Below are 6,336 nucleotides of genomic sequence, written 5' to 3'. Positions count from 1 at the left end.
CACTGATATTTCAAACCTTTTCCCACGGGCAGAACAGACAATCATTTCTCCTTCCACATTCGAAGACTGACGATATTCAAATCCTGATTAATCGAGTGACTCTGTCGGCTCTTTACGTGATACTTGGTTTGAGTTTCTCGTCTGCAAATCCTCCCGTTCTAATTCTCTGCAAAAAGAGTTTACAAAGTCATCACCGGAAGAACAGGAAATACTAGTTCCTATGGAACACTTTGATCTCTTGATCCCCAAAGTTGCAAATTCCTGTCCCACTCATGTCTTTAGTTTAATATTCTCCTCTTTGTGTTCAAATCTCTCCAGGCTTCATCCCTCCCTATCTCTATATTATCCTCCAGCCCCGCAACCCGCTGAGATATCTGTGCTGCTCTCATTCTGGCCTCTTGTACATTCACTATTTAATTGCTCCACCATTTGAGACCATGCCTTCAGTCTCTCATCCCCAAACTCTGAAACCCTCCCCCTTCACCTCTCCCTCTAGCTGCTATATTTTTGTCCTTTAAGACACTGGAGTATTGCTAAAAACCTTTTGTATCTTATACTCATCCGGACAGACACAAAAATACCAAATTGTAAAGATTATCAGTTGGACTTGTGAAGTGTTTTACTTACACTTGCGAGAAGCTATATATAGTCAAACACAGGGAGCTGTCCTCTGCATGTAGAAGGAACATGCCCAAGCAATGGGCCTTTTCTGAAACGAAACAAAGGCAGGAGTGATAGTTCCCTGGTGCATTCTCCATGGCAACATCCTAACCAATCAGAACTGACTGTCGAACCAGTCAATACATGTTCCTCATGCAGCAGCAATTGTTGTTTGCTTTGAAAAATTGTATTTCTGCATCTGTCTGGATGAGTGCAAGATGAAAAGCTTCAAAAACACATCTCTTTCAATCAGCAATACTTAAATTCCATACTACTGAGTGACCATGGGTTTACAATTCCATTGTTGCTGATCTGAAAGTCCCAGTGAACGCACATTTTATGAATGGCTCATTGCCACCTCTAAAGATCATGCATAAAAACAGAAAATGCTGGATAAACTCAGCAAGAATGGGAGCAATTGTGGAGAGAAACAAAGTTAATGTCTGAGTCCATGTGACCCTTCTACAGAACATAAAAAAGATATAAATGATAAACGTGAAGAGGGGTGGGGCAGAATGGAAAGCTAGTGATCGGTCAGAGTTAAGGAGAGATTGATAATGATGTCAGGGGCTTGAGAAAAAAGAGGGTGTTAATGGAATCATTAGGGATTGAAGAATGTTGACTGTGGCAAAGGTTAGATACGGAATGTGTTAATGGAAGATCAGAGGTCAGTACTCAGTGGGAGCAAAACTGAACAACAAGGGACAGTGGCCATGCAGGGCAGTTGTGTTGGGATAAGCCAAGAGGAACTGAATAGCAGAAAACAAAAAAGGAGAGTGAAGATGGAAGGGAAAGTTCACATTCTAAAGATGTTGAATGCAATGTTGAGTCCAGAAGACTGTAACTTGCCCAGTTGGAAGATGAGGTGTTTTTCATTCAGTTTGCATTGTGTATCACTGAATCATTGCAGCAGACCAAGGGTGGGCATGAGAGCAAGATGCTGAGTTGAAATGGTAAGTGACCGGAAGGTTGGGGTCAAGCTTGGGGCTGGAGTGAAAGATGTTTCCACAAAGCAGTCACCCAGTGTATGTTTAATATCCCCAATGTAGAGGAGACCACAAAGGGAGCAGTGAATATAATTCACCAAGTTGGAGGAAGTATAAGTGAAATGCTGCATCACCTGAAAGGAGTATTTCTCCTTGGGCAATGAGCAGGTAAAGAGGCAGATGTTGTACATTCTGCGATTGCATGGAGATTGCGCATGCACTTGAGTGCACATTGCCCCGCATAAAGATGGCAGCAGCGCATGCGCTTTGGTGCAGATCGCCTCTATAAAGATGGTGGCCGGTATCTGGGGTCTCTCCTGGAGAAAGATCGCCGCGCCGAGCAAACGCGGGACCGAAAGCTTATTGAGGGTTTAGTGAAGCCGAGGGCTTATGAAGCCTCTCCAACTTACCTGCTGGCTCTATTTATGTTTACGGATTTATTTTTGGCTCTGGATCCGCACTCGCCCTTTGCAAAACTCGCATTTTAAAACCTCTCGCTCGAGCTCTTGCCTTCCGTCTCTACCGACTGCGCATGTGCCAACACACAATGATTGACACCGATTCCGGACCAATCGGAGGAGGCGATGCTGGAGGTTAGAGTGTGAGCGGCTGATGCTCCGACCAATCGGACTGAATGAGGGGCGGGGTCGGGCTGAGAGTGAAACATGCGCAGTGTCGGTGCGGTATCGGGATGAAGGCGATCGGATTCTCAATGCACCGCTGGGGACACAGAGAGACTCATCCAAACACTGAACTGGGATCTCAGCCCAGGGAGGAGAGAGAGTGTGTGGGACCGGCATCTGAACAGGGATCTCAGCCCAGGGAGGAGGGAGAGTGTGTGGGACCGACATCTGAACAGGGATCTCAGCCCAGGGAGGAGGGAGAGTGTGTGGGAGCGGCATCTAAACTGGGACCTCAGCCCAGGGAGGAGGGAAAGTGTGTGGGACCGACATTTAAAAGAGAGGAAAAAATGTTCCAGAGAAACTGGAATTGTCTGTTCAGAATTTCTATCCTGGACTGACGATGATTAAATTTGTAAACTTTTGCAGAATATTGGAAGTGAGGATTTACAGCCAAAAGTTCAAACCAAACATCACGTCAAGATCAAACAGAATGGCTCAATTCATCAGGATCTGAATATCATCAGATTTTAAATGTGGAAGGAGAAATGTTTGTTCTGATTTGACTTGGGTAGAGATTTGAAGAATTCGTGTGACTGGAAAAGCACCGAGTCTGTCTCTCTCTCTCACTCACACACACACACACACACGAGTGAGAGTGTTCCAGTGAACTGACTGTGGAAAGAGCTTTAACCAGTTACACAGTCTGAAAAAAACATCACATCATTCAGTGAGGAGAAACTGTACACGTATTCTGTGTGTGGACGAGATTTCAACTGATCATCCAACCTGGAGAGACACAAGGACCCTGATACCATGGAGAAACCTCAGAAATGTGAGGACTGTGGGAAGGGATTCAATTACCCATCCCAGCTGGAAAAGCATCGACACAGTCACACAGGAGAGAGACCATTCACCTGCTCCATGTGTGGGAAGGGATTTGCTGACTCATTCTGCCTCCAGTCACACTTGCAAGCTCACGCTGAGGTTCAGCTATTCTGCTGCACATCCTGTGAGAAAATGTTTAGGTATTCATCCAACCTCATTGTACATCAGCAAGTTCACACTAGGGAGAAACCATTTACCTGCACTGTGTGTAGGAGGGGATTCACTTGGTCATCCCACCTGCTGAGACACCATCGAGTTCACACTGGGGTGAGGCCTGTCACCTATTCTGTGTGTGGGAAGGGATTCATTCTGCCCAAGACCACAAGGAACTACAAAAGGTCGTGAATGTAGCCCAATCCATCACACAACCTAGCCTCCCATCCATTGACTCTGTCTACACTTCCCTCTGCCTCGGCAAAGCAGCTAGCATAATTAAGGACCTCACGCACCCCAGACATACTCTCTTCTGTCGGGAAAAAGATACACAAGTCTGAGGTCAAGTACCAACTGACTCAAGAACAGTTTCTTCCCTGCGGCCAACAGACTATTGAATGGTCTTGCATTGCATTAAGTTGATCTTTCTCTACACCTTACAATGACTGTAACACTACGTTCTGCACCCTCTCCTTTCCTTCTCTATGAACGGTATGCTTTGTATAGCGCGCAAGAAACAATGCTTTTCACTGTATACTAATACACATAATAATAAATCAAATCAGAATCACAGTCACACTTCATTATCCACCAGAAAAAAGGGAAATGGTCCTGTCTGGTACAGAAATACCGGGAATGGAGACGAGTCCAATTGAAGTAATGGACGAAATAAATTGCCCTCTAATCTCTTATAAAATCTTGAATTAAATATAAAGAAAGGGCTCGCTCTTGCTCTGTTATGAAGAAAGCTTCCACAGCAGCCTGCTGGCTGACAACACAGTACAGGCTTGTTATCTTTGCTCAGGTCATGTAGCCAGGGATCCCTGGCTGACCAGGGACATTGAGGCTCTGGTCAGGTAAAAGAAGGAAGCATACATTGGGTTTAGGCAATCAGGGACAAGTGAATCACTTGATGTGATTAAAAAGTGTAAGAGAACACTTCAGAGAGCAATCAGGAGGGCAGAAAGAGGGTATGATATAGATCTGACAGGTAAGGTTAAAGAAAATCCCAAGAGGCTCTATAGCTATATTAAGAATCGAAGTGTGGCTACAGACAGAATAGATCTTCTTAAAAATCAGCATAGCTGTCTGTGTGTGGAGCCACAGGAGATGGCTGAGATTTTTAATGAATATTTCTCCCCATGTTTACTGAGGAGAATATCATGGGTGCTAAAGAAATAAGAGGCTATGTATTGGGCCACACACATATTACTTGGGTGGAAATATCTTCAGCCTTAATGCACTTTAAGGTGGATAAATCCCCTGGGCCTGATCAAGTGTATTCTTGGATCTTTTGGGGGGCTAGGGAAGAAATTGCAGAGGCCCTTGCAGAGATATTTGCTTCTTCTCTTCCACTGGCAAAGTTCTGGAAGATTGAAGCGTGGCTCATGTTGTTCCGTTGTTTAAGACGAGTAGCAAAGAGAAGCCGGGTAATTGCAGGCTGCTGAGCCTGACATCAGTGCTGGATAAATGACTGGAGAGAATTCTGAGGAACAGGTTCAGTGGGTCGGCATGGACCAGTTGGGCCAAGGACCTGTTTCTGTGCTTTATTGCTCTATGGCCAGTGCTCCATTTGTTATCGGTCTTTATACTTCGAACAAGCTTTCTCTCATACTCAAAATTTTTCTCCCTTATCATTCTTTTCATCATTCTTGGCCATTTTTAATATTCTGACCAGTTGTCTGACCTGCCAGTCATCATTGCACAATTGTATGTGTTAGAGTGGGCCAAGGCTGAGGCAGCTGTGTTATATATATTTTAAAAAGAGAATAGACCAACGTTTCAAGTGTGGATGACCCTTTTGTCGAGCGGTGTTCATTCATCCGTTGTCGCAGTGTCTGCATAGTTTCCCCAATGTACCATGCCTCGGGACATCCTTTCTTGCAGCGAGATGTCCCGAGGCATGGTACATTGGGGAAACTATGCAGACGCTGCGACAACGGATGAATGAACACCGCTCGACAATCACCAGGCAAGACTGTTCTCTTCCTGTTGGGGAGCACTTCAGTGGTCACGGGCATTCGGCCTCTGATATTCGGGTAAGCGTTCTCCAAGGCGGCCTTCGCGACACACGACAGCGCAGAGTCGCTGAGCAGAAACTGATAGCCAAGTTCCGCACACACGAGGACGGCCTCAACCGGGATATTGGGTTCATGTCACACTATTTGTAACTCCCACAATTGCGTGGACCTGCAGAGTTTCACTGGCTGTCTTGTCTGGAGACAATACACATCTCTTTAGCCTGTCTTGATGCTTTCTCCACTCACATTGTTTTGTTTCTTAAAGACTTGATTAGTTGTAAGTATTCGCATTCCAACCATTATTCATGTAAATTGAGTCTGTGTCTTTATAAGCTCTGTTTGTGAACAGAATTCCCACTCACCTGAAGAAGGGGCTTAGAGCTTCGAAAGCTTGTGTGGCTTTTGCTACCAAATAAACCTGTTGGACTTTAACCTGGTGTTGTTAAACTTCTTACTGCATTAAACTTGCCCAGCAGGGCCTCTCGTATCAGCAGACAGGCAGCTGCTTTGTAAGACAGCTACAAGTAGAGACAAAGTCAGAGATAAGAGTGTCCTGAGAAGAGAGATTCATTGTGAAGGCTCAAGGATGGTTGATGGATGTAGCAATTCTCATTCCCCAAAAGCTGTGAATCCCTATCCCACACACTCTCCCTCCATTCTCACTCTGCTGTATCTAATATTCACCCTCCCAATTCTCCTGAAGATGCTGATTCAAGCTGAATGACAGATCCATGTCCTGGACACAGAGAGCTGGAAATCTCCATGCAGGCGGCCAGACAGATATATGTCTATCTGACTGGACTAACAATGTGTGGAATGTACAGACTGGGGGAACAATGGGTGGGGGCGGGGCTCCCGGGTCCGCGCGCCTGAACCCGGAGACGTCACCGCGGAGCAGAGTGAATGCTATTGGCTGATTCAGGCAGGGCTCCATTGTGCCGTCACAATGACTCAGAGGGGCGTTCCCAGCACACAGTGTCCCATTGGCAGCAATATCACCGATTACAG

At 45.7% G+C, this 6,336-nt stretch overlaps 2 protein-coding genes across 2 annotated transcripts in view; both read right to left on the bottom strand.

The window, feature by feature from the left end:
- The window catches only part of LOC144485223 (uncharacterized), a 92,220-nt gene that overhangs the window by 28,653 nt on the left and 57,231 nt on the right, over nucleotides 1–6,336 (bottom strand). The gene's annotated exons all lie outside the window — the stretch shown is intronic.
- Nucleotides 1–6,336, bottom strand: part of LOC144485203 (uncharacterized) — a 247,144-nt gene that overhangs the window by 198,825 nt on the left and 41,983 nt on the right. The gene's annotated exons all lie outside the window — the stretch shown is intronic.

This window comes from Mustelus asterias, unplaced genomic scaffold (assembly GCF_964213995.1).
Source record: "Mustelus asterias unplaced genomic scaffold, sMusAst1.hap1.1 HAP1_SCAFFOLD_171, whole genome shotgun sequence".
Classification (NCBI taxonomy): domain Eukaryota; kingdom Metazoa; phylum Chordata; class Chondrichthyes; order Carcharhiniformes; family Triakidae; genus Mustelus; species Mustelus asterias.
The sequence above is the reverse complement of the archived record's forward strand: the minus strand, read 5'-3'. Positions and strand labels throughout refer to the sequence as shown.